Below are 15,098 nucleotides of genomic sequence, written 5' to 3'. Positions count from 1 at the left end.
TGTATAGTATGGAATCGAGCCATTCACCTCGCTTAATCCAAGGGGCGGGCAGAGAATTGTCTTTCAAACTGCCTAGGCATGCAATAGGCCAGCGCTACGACGGTCGGCAAACCGGCAAATACATCCTTCTTCGAAAGGAATGACTTAAGTGCATTGTGTTGCTCAACTTTCAAAGAAAAGCACAAGTCCAACTCCTCCAAAGTTGACGCCAACGCCCGATTCAAACAACATCTTCGTTAAGCCATAGCCACCTTCCTTGTTGTTCACCGTCGCAGGACTGTCGTTATCCTGTTAAGCCCGCCTTAAGACTCTCTAACAAAATACAGCGCTGTGATTGAATAACATCCACGGTGTTAGCCAATAGAAATTCCTATGGTTTGCTACTAGACGTACAGGCTGAGCAAATTAATTTGCCGCCGCTAGGGTGCGTCTAGATTTCTAGGCTAGTAGTCTACTAGTTCTAGCAAAAAATATGTTAGGTTAGTTTATCAACCATCTCTGAGTCTAGAGCCTCTGAGAACAGGTGGCTGTGCAACAGAGCTTTGAGGAGACAGTGACAGATCACGAACAAAGCTATTTTTGTCTTTATTTGTTTCGTTGGAAAATACAATTTCAATGTCGGAATGTTAGGGAGACATGTGGCTTCTAGAAAATGGGTTCAAAACTTACATTGCTGAATGTAGGGCTAACGGCTCCTACACACAGCAACGCATGCCAGTGGGTGTTCCTGACGGTAGCTATGCAAATGACTTGAAGTATAACCGTAATTTGATTGGTCGGTGCTGTCAGTCGATTGGCTTGATTGGCTGGTGCCGTCTGTCGGTGCAGCAACAGCTGAACTTCTCAACGCGAGCGGCGGGAGAAATGCGACGCAACGGACCCACAATTCAGTTCGGCAACGGATGACGTGAGCCCATGTAAAGTGAATGGGATGCTTCTTCAGCAACGCAATGCACACAGCTGTGTGTAGGAGCCGTAAGGGATTGGTCATATTCCGTGAAAATGTTCATTTCTCCCATAGGAATACATCGAAACTGGACCTCCCGCTAGACTCCTAAATAGGTGTGACAGCTTCGAACCCCACATCACAACGTGCCAGAATTTACCCTCTTATGAATCGTCTCGCTTTATCAACCGTCTCTGATGGGAAGGGAAGCAACCATCGTGATGCCACGCCCCCACATGCCAGGCACTATTCCTGCTGTAGGCTAACATAGGCTAAAACATAAAAGGGCTGTCAGCATACTCTGTAATTAATTAATCTATATTAATCGCAGATAGAATTTTTGCCGTGAAAGTATTTTAAATATTTAAATTCAAAAGAATCATTGAATAATCAGCATTAGTGACATTAAAGTTCAAAAACTCTTTTATTATTATTTTCACTGTTCAAATAATGGCCATATTATAATAATCTATGATATGACCTAATATGCTGAGGAAATAAATTCAAAAGTGCTTCGGGAACATGTTTGCGCCACCAACACTCCCCCCTCCCCCCAATAAAAATCGCAAATGCCCCCTCTGTCACTGTACTCTACAGCCGGGTCTGTCGGCCAGAGACCTTAGTGCAGCTGCAAACTCCTCCATTGCAAACGCTACCTGGGTAAGACGTAATCACGGAAGTGACGTAGCCTAATTCCCGCCTTGACGAGTGACTTGACAGATTACAGATCGAATTGCCATTCAAATTGATTTTAGGATTGCATTGTCACTTTGCAGATTAAAATACAATTTGTTGGAAATTATTGCAAATTGCAATATTAAATTGCATAATGAATTGGCAATTGCATAATGTAATGTCTTTTTGAATTGCATATTGCAGATTGCATTCTCATTTGAATTAAGCTATACATATGCTTCCATAGGTGCCACCCGCATCGCCAGACAGACTACCCCAAAGCACAACCAGTAGGTTCCAGCAGCTTTGAGAACCACCGATGGGCTGGTAAGAAAGGCTCTGTTGTAGTTTCTAGATGATCGCCTACACATACAAAAGTAATTTCTGTCAATTAAACCTCTTATCAGTGCAGATTATTTATGGGTATCCTCATTTATTGTGATGTCCAAATTCCATGATAGTGTTTGTTTCACGCAGTGTGTGGTTAGGATGAGCCAGACCGTGCAGCTTGCCTGTCTTCAGCTTAAAGTTTCTGTCCAAAATCGCGTGATTGTAGTGTAGATTAGTGTGCATAGCATTCATTCCTGCAGGCGACCCTGACTCAGGCGATCGATGAGGGTGGCACTCTCACGTCCCGTTTTACCTGCTAATCCAGTAACAGGAGATAGATATCTTCACCTTTAGCTTCGTCTCTGGTCGAAACGTGCGTCATTTTCATGTAAGCCTTGTCTGCTTTAGATTGTGATCTGTACCAGGCAGAATGCGCTTGCTCTGTGCGTAAAGCCACTACATTTTGCGTGTGCTTACTACCCTACACTGAAAACGTAATTTAGTGTCTCTCCCTTTCAAAAGATTTGACAGAAGTAAATTTCATGTTTGTGGGTTGATGAAGTTTGGACTAACTGCTCAATTGCATCCGAGAAACTTCTAACCACGTTAGCTAAAATGACATCTCGAGTATAGCCTAGGAATTGTAGGCTAAAGGCTCTGGTATGGTCGTGCGTCACATTTGCGTGTGTCCAAGACGTGCGTCATTTTTGCCGTGGACGTGAAGCATACTCCAACTTCTGCTGTCCTGAATGCGCGTTAAATCGTTAAGGTTAGCGCCTGCACACTACGGATTAACTGTGATACTCTGCCCCACCAACTGGGGGCGGTACGTCGAGCCTGAAAGTAGGACACGACCACCAAAGAATCCTGAAACGCCTGAAGAAAAGAAGAACGTGTGATGTGCGAGGGAGGACGAAGGAAGAGCTGATGAAGGAAAAAGCACCACGAGTACGTTCACCTGTCTGCTGGGAAGTTTGATAAGCTGGCCTAGCCTGGCTAGCGCCACCACTTCTCAATGAGACGTGGTCTGGGAACCAAACGTTAATTTTCTCGTATTTGAAAAAAATGCCCAGATCCGTTTATTGGGTGCCACGGATGTCTATCAAATGCGTCTGTGCATAGCTCATCATCGTCTTGCTTTCCCCCTTGTTCTGTGATTGGTCCCCTATCTCAGGCGAAAATTTGCTCCATGGTCTCCAGGCTGCCTTAGCAGCGTGAATCAAATCGCGCGCAAGGCAGCATGGGAACACCCAGGCTAAAGCTGGCCCATCGCATCGCTCCATTTATCATCCACCAGAACACACACAGCACACCTGTTGGTATAGCTGAGAGACTAGCTTAGCCTACTTGCTTATTAGGCTACTTAGCCTATAGCTAAGTGACTCGGTGCTGCGAGGGCAGCAATATTGGTGCGATACAAAGTAAAGACATTTTTCTAAGCACAGCATGGGAAGAAAGAGTTGTGCGTACAGATGTCCTCAATTAAATTTGTATTGAGTCTTCACACCTGCCTCATACCAAAAAGTATGAACCAAAAACCTGTAAATATGACGTGTCAATAAAAGTTTTGAAGTAACTATATTTGTGTTCATAATGTATAATGTCTCACTGTGATAATGGGTGTATTTAGAGCGAGAGGTAGCCTAGGTTATTCCTTCAATTATTATTATGATAATGCATTATCCGGTGTTGACAGGCGAGATTTGAGTTCAGCATTGTTCAGGAGTAGGCTAGGTGATAATGATTGCACCTGGGAGAGGTACATTCCCTTTATTATTATAATCACTATTGATAATGCAGTATACGGAACAGACGAGAATGCATCTCGATCAGCAAGTGTTACTGGGTTTCGCCTGAGCGTTGTAGATAGATACCTTTATATGGCTCTGGGTTTCGCAATTTGATTTCAGCATTGTTCAGTAATAGGTGCTAGGCTACGCTCATTTTTAAAAGATGCATTTAATCCGAAGTCATGTCAGCTCTCTATGCATGGAGGGCTGTCAATTATTCGAACATGACGTGAAATATCCGTAGTCGAACTATAAATAAACTATTCGGTTTTTATTGTGTATCGCATTTCTACAGTCTATGATTAGTTTTATTTTATTGTTTGCCATCTCATTCAGCGCTATATGATCCAGGGCTCATGACCAAATCAAGCCAATATAATAGCCAGTAGCCACAATGAGCCCATGCAGCCACACTGTTTCGACAATCAAAGGTGACGCACAGAACGGCCAGCAGACAGATAATTATGTCCTCTTGAAATACTTTGGGTTCTACATCATAGATGGTAAAGTGACCGTTAAATATAATGTTAAAGAATGTATCTGTGGATTGTGGCTTTAATCGGTCTAAGTTGACTCCATGTCTGGTGTCTCACGTAACTCAAAGCCAGACAAGCTGAGGACAGGCGCTCTCTGCTCCATCGTCGTTATGGTAACCAAACAAGTCTTCTTCTGTCTAGGTTTGTTTCTAGGTTTAAGTGTTCTTCTATGTGGTCCACCTACTGGAGGGGAGTGTTTACAGCAGTTCCGTTTCACACATGTGCAGTCTATGTGTCACTTTAACACGAATTTCGGTCGACTCAAAGACACGCATGCTGTAAAAATGATGCAATTCTCGTCACGCGCTCACCAGTGCCGTGTGCGCGGGACGCAGACGTGGGAGCGTACCATTGCCTTAAGTAGGGTAGGCTACAAAAATTCGGGGGTTCAGGGTTTTTTTTTTTTGCAGTTAATCATTTTTCACACAATTTTGGACAGAAACTTTAAGCTGAAGACAGGCAAGCTCTGGCTCATCCAAACCACACACTGCATGCATGAAACAAACACTATCATGGAACTTCGACATCACAATAAATGAGGATACCCATGAATAAATCTGATAAGAGGTTTAATTGACAGAAATTAATTTTGTGTTTGTATCATCTAGAAACTACAACAAAGTCTTTCTTAGCAGCCCAACGGTGGTTCTCACAGCTGCTGTAACCTACAGGTTAGCTTTGGGGTTAGTGAGTGCGTGCCTGCAGGTGTACAGCCATACACACTGTGCGTACCATCAGGCAACTGTGTGCGGGCGTGCATGTGGGGAGGGAGGGGGGCACATTCCGATTTTGTGCCCAGGGCCATGATAATCCGGCCATGTGTGCGCCTTACAGAAATAAATGCCATTTTTTTATTTAGTGATTAAAAATGACCTTTCTGCGCCCATATCTGTAACACGGCGATCTGACCTGACTTGACCCGGAAGTTTACGTAGTTAGCGCAGCCTGTCTGCACTCATGATTCTCTACAACTTTTTACTGCATTGCCATGAACAAAGTAAAGGCAAAAAAGGTGTTTCTTTGTGGAACAAATTGGGATTCAATGTGAGCCTTGAATTGGATGCCATGCAGGAATTTGCTAGGATCTGAAAACCGGATTATGAACATTCTTTGCCATAAAGAAACACACAATAGCGTTGGATTATAAACATGCTTTGCCACAAAAACAGAAAAAAACGTGAGGTAAGTCGAGCTATATATGAAGTTATAATTTTGTGTCACTTCGTCTGTTAACCCAGAAGGATGTACTTGGTATCAAATGATAGCTCTGTGTCTCCTCTTTCATCTGACATGCGTGGCATATCTATCTGATCACAGGTCCGCGAGTAATTCAAACGAGAGTAATGGGTGTGCAGTTGGTTTTTGTATTATTTTGCAGTCACTTCGTCTGTTTTCATAAGCCAGAAGGATCAACATACTTGGTACCAATGGATTAGGGCTGCACGATTATGACCAAAATGATAATCACGATTATTTTGATCAATATTGAGATCACGATTATTTATCACGATTATTAATTAATTTTACTGACAAAAATATTTTTTCCCTAAACAAATTGGACTTGCTATCTGGCTCACCCAAATTCTTCCCCTCACATTTACTCCCCTAAATTACTGCAAATATAGATTTGACTGCAACTTCCAAACTTCCAAACAAATGTTTTGTGCATGCTACTTTGTTAATATTTGGGAAAACGCCCCACCGGGAATCCTCCTAACGCTTTCCCATTAGCCACTTAAGCTCTGCTTCGCGGTTCATGAGTTTTACTGTAATCGTTAGTCCAGGGGTGTCCAAACTTTTGACTGAAGGGCCACATTGGGTTTTGAAAATTGGCCAGCGGGCCACACACAAATAATAATAATAATAATAATGTTTTGTATTGTAGTGAACTGAGCCTAGCTGGTTCATGACTGAACTCCCATAATGCTGTGCAGTATGTGTGTGTGTGTAATGTTGATGTTGGTTTTAGTATGAGTAATTGCGTTTACCTTGTCATGTATGTGTTAGCTGGTATAGTCTTTCCTTATGTTGTCCTCATGTGTTTACCCCGTGTATTGTATGTGACTACCCTGTTTGTGTATCGTGCTTGTTTAATTGACCTCCTTTGTGTTGCCTGTACAAGGACGTCCGTGTCTTTTGGTGCGTAACCAATAAAACCATTCTGAGACAACTTTCCAAGATTGTTACATTGGTGTCAGAAGTGGGATGATGACCCCTACTGGACGGGAGGAGAAAGCTGCAACTGATGCCCTGGCAATGATGAGTTTCCTGCCAAGACGGCTCTTCAACAGCGCGCTCTCCCATGGCCACCTGCTGGGCCCAGTAAAGTTGCCCCACTACAATGGCGAAAGGCCGCTGGCGACATACCTGGTACAGGTCCGGCTGGCAGCCGAGCTGAATGGCTGGTCGGCGGAGAGAACGGGCGCATAGGTGGCGCGTAGCTCTGGGGGAAGCGCTACAAGTATTAGAAGACCTGCCACCGGGCGGAGTAAGCTGGACCGGCAATCGAAGCAGCTCTGCAACGACGCATTCGGCCAGAGAATCTTCATCAGTGATGCCAGAGAACAACTCGCTTCCAGATGGCGATACAAGGGCGAGAGACTGGGCAAGTTCGCGACTGACCTGCAGCTGTATGCCCGGCGGGGCTACCCAACGTACAGCCAGGGTCTACATGAAGAGATGGCACTGGAAGTGTTCGATGCTATGGGGCATCCACCCAGAGCGCTAAAAGAACACCTTCCTGAGCACCCCAGCTCGCTATCCGCTGCCCTCGAAGCCGAACGGTGGGAAAACATCTTCCGCACAACAGAGTCGGGCATTGCGCACGCCAGACATCGATGGAGGAAGACAAGGAGGAACTGGAGGTGACGTGGCAGAACATGACACAACGCCCACGCGAAAGTGGAAGAGGCTGGCCAGCGGAGACGGATGCCACCGGTGTGGCGAGCCGACACATCGCGCGGGTACTGCCCAGGCCCATTCGACCAGCCTCATCGCTACCGCTCGCCAAACGACAAGCAGCTGAAGAAAAGATCAAGGAAATGGCCGCCGCAGGAGTGATAGAGCCAAGCAGTAGTCCCTGGAATGCGCCCGGCTGTACTGGTCCGAAGATGGATCGCTGCGGGCGGTTCTGTGTTGACTTCGGGCTTCAACCAGGTAACCCGGAAAGACTCCCTACCCACTCCCCCGCATTGACGATGCGCCTGGACAGCATTGCCGGCTCCTGCTGGTTTAGCGGCTGGACTTACGCGAGTGGCTACTGGCAGATTGAGCTAGCCCTGGAAGCTCGGCCGAAGACAGCGTTTACCATCGGGCAAGGGCTGTGGCAGTTCCGGGTACTTCCATTAGGCCTATGCAACGAGCCAGCGAACTTTTAGCGGCTGATGGAGCGGTCCTGGCGGCATTCCACCTAACATGCTGCGCGGGTTTACCTGGACGACATCCTGTGTCATGCAACAGACTTCACCGTGCCGCAGGACATCTGGAAAAGGTGTTCGACGCCATACGGGTGCTGGGCTCAAACTGCACCTGAAAAAGTGCCACCTGTTCCGAGGCAAACCGGATTCCTGGGCTATGTCGCGGGGGGGGCCGGAGTGGCCACCGACCCAGCTAAGGTGGGAGACGGTGAGACGCTGGCCTGTTCCGCGATGGTGCTGAGCTGCGGAGCTTCCTGGGCTTGGCGCCATATTACCGGCGTTTCATCCGGGACTTTGCTACAGTCGCCAGCCCGCTGCATCGCTTAACGCACAAAAAGGCCAGCTCTTCGAAAGTGGACGCCAGAGGCGACGCAGCATTCCGGGCGGCTGCGAGGGCTTATGTGAGGCCCCAGTGCTCGCTTCCCTGACCCTCAACTGCCGTTCATCCTGGACACCGACGCCAACAACGGGCGCTATGCCGGGCCCTCTCAAGCAGGCGCAGCAGGGCGAGAGCAGGTGGTCGATACTTCAGCCACTCACTTGACCGAGCCGGAGAAGAATTACTGTGTGACCCGCAGAGAACTGTTGGCTGTGGTGGTGGCAGGCGCCATTTTCGAACCTACCTCTACGCAAATGGTTCCTGCTGAGAACGGACCATGCATCGCTCACCTGGCTGCTGAACTTTAAAGAACCAGAGGGCCAGCTGGCTCGCTGGCTGGAGGCGCCCAGGACTACTTACATGGAGATTCGACACCGAATTGGTCGCCCGGTAACGCCGGACGCCTGTCCAAGCGCCCGTGGTGCAACAGACCAGTGCCAGCACTGCCACCGAGGGAGGAGAGGAGCCTGGTATGGCTCAACCGGAGCCCGGCCAGCCGGGCTACAGGCTGCATCACCGCTGACAGAGAGAGAGAGAGTCGCTGTTTTCAACGCCGCCAGCTGCCAAATGAGAGGGTCAACGCTCGCCAGCAGCACGCCAGCGAGAGACTCAACGCTCGCCAGCGCCGCGCCATCAAGAGAGCCACCGCCCGCCAGCTTCATGCCAGCGAGAGAGTCAACGCTCGCCAGCAGCACCCCGAGGTCGTCTCGCCGCCTTCCGCTACCAGCTACAGTGATCGAGAGACCGGAGACAGCGCACCGCAGCCCAACGCCACAACACAGCACTGCAGAGCGGCAGCTGGGGCCATGGACGCGCAGTCGCTGGAGGACGTGATGTCAAGGGAGGAGATCCGGAAGGCGCAATCGGAGGACGCCACACTCGGCCGAGTGTGGTCATGGATCGAAGCCGGTCAGCGACCGCCATGGCCTGACGGATCAGCACTCGATCCAGAGACCAAAGCGATTTATTCACAGTGGCCGGGAATAGTAGCACGTCAAGGACTGTTGTATAGACACTGGCGAGCTCCCGATAGACAATCTGACATTTTCTGACATGACAGTTGCTTGTTCCTGCTGGATTACGAGCCCGTGTACTGGAACAGGTACATGGGGCAGTGGGGGCGGCTCATTTCGGCATTGCAAAAACTCTTCGTCGGCTGAGAAGCCACTTCTATTGGCCGGGATGCAGGCTGGACGTTGAACTGCATGTTCACTGCTGTGACTATGGCTATGGACTATTTCACTAAGTGGCCGGAGGCGTATGCAGTGCCAGATCAGAGCGCCCAGACGACAGCGGACAGACTGGTCACTGAGATGTTCTGCGGTCGCGCGGGCACCGAAGAGCTCCACAGCCACCAAGGGCGGAATTTCGAGGCAGAGGTGTTTGCTGAGGTTTGCCAGCCGCATGGGCATCCGAAAACGAGAACGACACCTCTGCATCCACAAAGCGGCGGGCTAGTGGAACGGTTTAATCGGACGCTAGCAGTGCAGCTGGCCATATTGGCTGACCGCCGACTAAAGGACTGGGACTTACACTTGCCCCTGGTGCTGTGGGCATATCGCGACAGCGTGCAAGAGTCAACGAAATGCACACCGCAGCTCTGATGTTCGCACGCCGGTGGACTTGTGTACGGTGTTTGGTTCAGCCCGAAGCGAGATTGAGGTAAGCCAGGGCTGGAATACTACAAGCAGCTACACGAGACTGAAAGGAGTACACGAAGCTGGCCAGGCAGGCTATGAGTGAAGCTGGAATACGCCAATAGCGCAGCTTACGATACGGGCTGTCGCTGCCAGGAGTTCCAAACCCGCGATAAAGTTTGGGTGTACTGCCCGAGAGAAAGAAAGGCATTTCTAAAACTCACTAGCCAGTGGGTCGGGCCGCATGCATGTCTTAGAGAAGCTGTCTGGACGCGGGTCTATCGTGGTGAGACTGATTAAGCGGGCCGGAGAGTTGTGGCTCTCCACCGTGATCGACTGGTCCCCTCAGATCGACCCCTGGCCTCAGCTGAGGGTCGCGGGAGACTTGACACTGCTTCTGTGGACCTTGGCTACAATGGAGCTGTGGCTCTAACACCGTCACTGTGCAGCCGCCCCTGAAGTCACCGCCCAACAGCGGGCGCCCACAACGCCAGCGCCAAGGCCCCAGCCAGGCTCATGGACTGACGTAGGGTAAGACTTGAGTCACACAAGGGACATAGACTAAGTCTCGGGGGGCCTAGCTGGTTCATGACTGAACTCCCATAATGCTGTGCAGTATGTGTGTGTGTGTAATGTTGATGTTGGTTTTAGTATGAGTAATTGCGTTTACCTTGTCATGTATGTGTTAGCTGGTATAGTCTTTCCTTATGTTGTACCTCATGTGTTTACCCCAGTTTATAAATGGTCAGTAGTGGGAACTACTGTTGCCATCGCCCTCTCTCCCACGCTCAAATGCGTCCCCAATTAAATGGACTAGCATAACGTAGTTAGATCTGCTGCAATGGAGATACTATGTATCTCGATGTGACAAGCTGTTTTGACATTGTAAACGTTCTCTAAGAAGAGTGTAAAGCAGTTTGCAGTAGCCTAAAGTTAACCACAACGTCGTCTATCGCTGGAAAAAAATAGCGAGCGGCCTATGATAAACTAATAAATGCTCGGCGGGCCGGATGAAAGTGCATGGCTGGCCGCAGTTTGGACACCCCTGGTTTAGTCATTCGTTGATATGTAAAACAGAGGGTAGAGTACGCATTTGAAATATCGCTCGATCACGCAAATTTGATCGTGGGAAGCCAAAATCGTGATTAAAATTCGATTAATTATGCAGCCCTACAATGGATAGCCCTGTGTCTCCTCTTTCATCTGATATGCTTGCCATATCTATGCGTTCACAGGTTCCTGAGTAATTCAAACAAGAGTATGGGTGCGCAGGTGAACGCAGAGAAGTATATACTGTAAATATGATGCAATTTGATTTAATTTCATGATTTTTTTTTATCTTCATACTTTAACGTACAGACAAGTGCGTGGTCTCATTGGAAAGCCCATCGTCTGCTCTGTCACGCAATCATTGCTTCATCTCGCTGCTATGAACAGCGGAGCAATGTAACAGAGAAGAAAGGATGTTTATGAAAATAAATTAACACTCCCCTCAATGTCAACACTATTTCTTTGCATTGATGTGCGACTTTAGAGTTGACGAACTCCGGTGATATGCCAATTCCTTGCTGCAGACATTGCAGAGGACTTTATTTTAATCAATACTTTATTTTTATCAACACCATCAACACCATTTTTTAAAACTAAATGTTCCAATCAATGATCTACTGTAGGCAGCACATTTTCTTCTCTCTCCTTCATTTTACAGTCTAATGGTTACTGACTAGAACGGCTCGGGGTCAAAGGTCATAGGGATCATTCATCTGCACTATTTTTTTTTAATCAGTTATTTTTTCTCAAATTAATTAATCGAAATTAATCAGTTATTTTGACAGCCCTAATTTGTACATGTCTCGCAGAATAGCTTACATTTGAACGTAAAATAATGTAGCCTAATGTTTTAGCAGAAAATAGTCCTGATGAATTATTATTGTTACGACTAGGAAATTCTAGCTCTAACATTTTTGCGAGGCTACATACAGCACTAAAGCGCCAAATGCGCTTTAAAGACACACACACATAAAAACACACACACACACACAAAGACACGTAAACACACATACACACACACACACACACACAATACACATGCACCCACACATACAAACACACACGCACACATACACACAAAACACACACACACAAAAAAACTACATGCAGGCACACACACAGAAGCACACATATACACAAAAACAACCACACACTCTGCACACACTTAATTACAAACACACAAAAAAGAAACAAAGTAGAAAATTAACACAATTTGACAAGCGTGACTTATGTTTGTGGAAAAAATGTGCTGGACTGGGCGGCGGTCATATTTGATCTAGTTAACATCGATTTGACACTCAGGGTTGCTGTCAGGTTTTGCCAATCATTCATTTAGGAAACTTAAGTCGCGCTATTTTTGTCATTATGATTACAGTACGGCCTTGCTATGTTATCATTACCATGTCATAACATTATCGCAATTAATAAGTCATCATAATCATCATCATCAGCATGGCATGTCACACATTTTGATGCACTCACAGAATCCTGGCTCTGAGCCAAAATGGGAGGGGTGGGGCCTGACAAGAGCTGTTATTGGATCAGTCCAGTGTCAGTATGAAAAATGAACCTATGGGCCACTGACTGTCCTTCGTTTGAGCGGATCGTTGGCCAAACAAATTAAAATTATATAGCCTATTTTATCGCCTAAAAGGTGCGTCGGCCCACTGGAAAAATGCCTGGTATGCCAGATGGCTAGTCTGCCCCTGGTCAATAAGTTCCTGCAGTCTCAACTTTTTTGAGACATGTTGCTGGCATTAACTTCAAAATGTTCTTATAAGATACTTTTTCTGATTTGGGGTTGTAATTTAAAACCCAAACGTTCCTCCATAATCATCACAGAGGTGCAATGATGAGGGCTTACGTCACATAGCCCCTTTCTCTCTGTCTTTTCATGTCAGTGCAAGCCTGTATGGCTGAATGACTTTTCATCTGACACAGGCATGCAATTCTCTTTGTGCTGTGGGTTTATAATGCCTCTCAACCTCTTTTTGTTTATCACTAGATGTCACATAATTTATACAGTACAACTAATTGTAAATAAGTTCCGAGCTTTTCATCCACATTGTGATGTTTTCTCTTGGGTGCAATCAAATTAAAACCCAAACCTTCCTCCATATTCATAACAATTATGTAATGATGTGGGGTTAAGTAATCCTCAACCTTCATTTGCCTGCTTTCTGTTTAACTGTCACAGACCTTACATTTCATTTGTTTATATTATTCTTAAACATTTGCATCTTTAAATGACATTAACAAATGCTCAGTGATGTGGCCATTGAATGTGGCCATTAAAACACCATTTATGGATGGTCTTAATTTATTAAAGTTATTATGGCACATTATTATAAAAAGGTGTCTAATGGAAGGAGTAACCATGAAGATAATTATTTTGTTATATAGAATGGATACAAATATAGACAACAAATACAGAATATTTGATCATAAATAGCCGTCATATAATTACAGAATTGAGGTGTAGCTTACCCAAAGGTCTTCAGCTCCTTAGTGCCTCAGTTATCCTCACTTCTGTTTTTATACTTCTCATGCTCACAAGATGGCCTTCTGTGCAACCTCCTTAGCCATTGGGCGGTAAACTTGCCAAGACTTGCCAAGTAGCATTTTTCTTGTGAAGTCAGCCGCTTAATCAGTTTACCCCAGCATATCCTTTACTAGCCGGAGACCTCCAGCTGTTATCTCAACTTTTGCACCTCCCTTCCCTCCCCATTCAAAAGTATCTCGTAAACAGCAACAATCTTTGCTGACACATAACACAGAATTTGCAGTGAAAAATACTGATAAAAGCAGAAGAGAACAAATCCATGTATTAGTTTTATGAAGTTTAGTCATGCATATTGTCGAAAAACATATTTCAAAGAATTCACAAAGATAATCCAGGCTTCATAGTTCAGTTATAAAATATTTACAAACAGCAAACGGAATTCAACAAGATATGGCATTTGTTTACCACCAGACAACTTTGTGACATGAGTATGCATTTTGGAGAGAACCTCACCTCAACACCTTGGTAACTGTGGTTCTGCCGAGCTGCCGAATTCAATGGTTGTGACATATTCAGCAGCTTTTATAGATACATCTGCAATTCAGTGTGTATTTCGTTTTCCATTTATTTCAGGGCCAAATGGAGAGAGGCATATCAAACATTTCCTTTTGGGGTGCCAAGCGGCACACATTGGGGCTCTTCTGCTTACTTGCATCATTGCTACTTAAGCATTGTTTGCTGTGGAGCAGTTGTTTAGGCAGACAAAAGCCCAAAAAGGAGGACACTACCTTGGTCCAGACAGAGGGCTTGAAAGCTGGACTATCCGGATAAAATCCGGACGAATGGTGCCCCTATTTATCTAAGTAAATAACAATTTAGGCGACATTGGCTACTAGTTGGGATAGGGATTTGTAGCCTAATTAAAGGGACACCAGGCAAGCCTGATGCTTTATCTCTACGAAACTCCCCCTCGCTCGGTCTGAAGCTCTTTTCCTTTTCTTTGTGTCTTCCGTCAAGGGTTTTCGCTGCTTCTTCGCCGGCTCTGCCATTATACACACGTTTGCAACAATCTCTAGCGTTTTGTTAGCCTGCCTCTGTGCTGTAAACTGATACTGCTTCGGTCAGTGGGTAGGATACACCGAACTTGCAAGTGGGATATTCTTCCTACAGGCAGTAGGGGCGGGCGAGAGAGCCTTCATTCGCCCCGTAATGAGTCATTTAACCATATACCGACTTACGAAGATGATTAATTAACACAAAAACGTTGCCTGGTGTCCCTTGCGTAAGATTGTGGGTAACTAAATTGTGGTAATGCTAGACGCAACTGTCTTATTTTTGCATAGGGTCAGATAAAACAATGAAAAGAAATGGTGATATGTTAAAAGTCTTTTTAAAGAAGATATAGCCCCCCCAATGTGGACTGTCTGCTCGACCTAACTGCATTTTTTAATATGCTACATGTACACACCAAACCTACAATATGCCTAGAACAGAACATTTCAGAAGTGAAAGAATGGCTTTTGTTGTGGATTTGCTTTTCACCCTGACTCGAGGGGAGACTTCACTCGCTCTACAGATCCTCTCATGACAACGTAGCCGGCTGATTCGCGCGGCTGACTGACTGGTGGTCATGGGCGGACTGGCCATCTGGCATACCGGGCATTTTCCCGGTGGGCCGACGCACCTTTTGGGCCGATATAAAATAGGCTATATACATCATTTACTGTAATCGTTTTGGCCAACAATCGGCCCAAAGGAAGGACAATCAGCGGCCCATTGGTTACTTTTCCATATTGCCACTCAACTGATCCAATAACAGCTTACGTCAGCCCCCAC

General features: G+C 46.3%; 1 protein-coding gene across 1 annotated transcript in view; it reads right to left on the bottom strand.

Moving 5' to 3' along the window:
• Positions 1 to 13,328, bottom strand: part of LOC125310391 (TRPM8 channel-associated factor homolog) — a 28,338-nt gene extending 15,010 nt beyond the window's left edge. Inside the window, exon 1 of the mRNA XM_048267759.1 lies at positions 13,247 to 13,328. The gene's annotated coding sequence lies outside the window, so the exon portion shown is untranslated. The remainder of the gene's footprint in view (positions 1 to 13,246) is intronic.
• Between the last annotated feature and the right edge of the window lie 1,770 nt (positions 13,329 to 15,098).

The sequence above is a fragment of the Alosa alosa genome, chromosome 17 (genome assembly GCF_017589495.1).
Source record: "Alosa alosa isolate M-15738 ecotype Scorff River chromosome 17, AALO_Geno_1.1, whole genome shotgun sequence".
NCBI lineage: Eukaryota > Metazoa > Chordata > Actinopteri > Clupeiformes > Clupeidae > Alosa > Alosa alosa.
The sequence above is the reverse complement of the archived record's forward strand: the minus strand, read 5'-3'. Positions and strand labels throughout refer to the sequence as shown.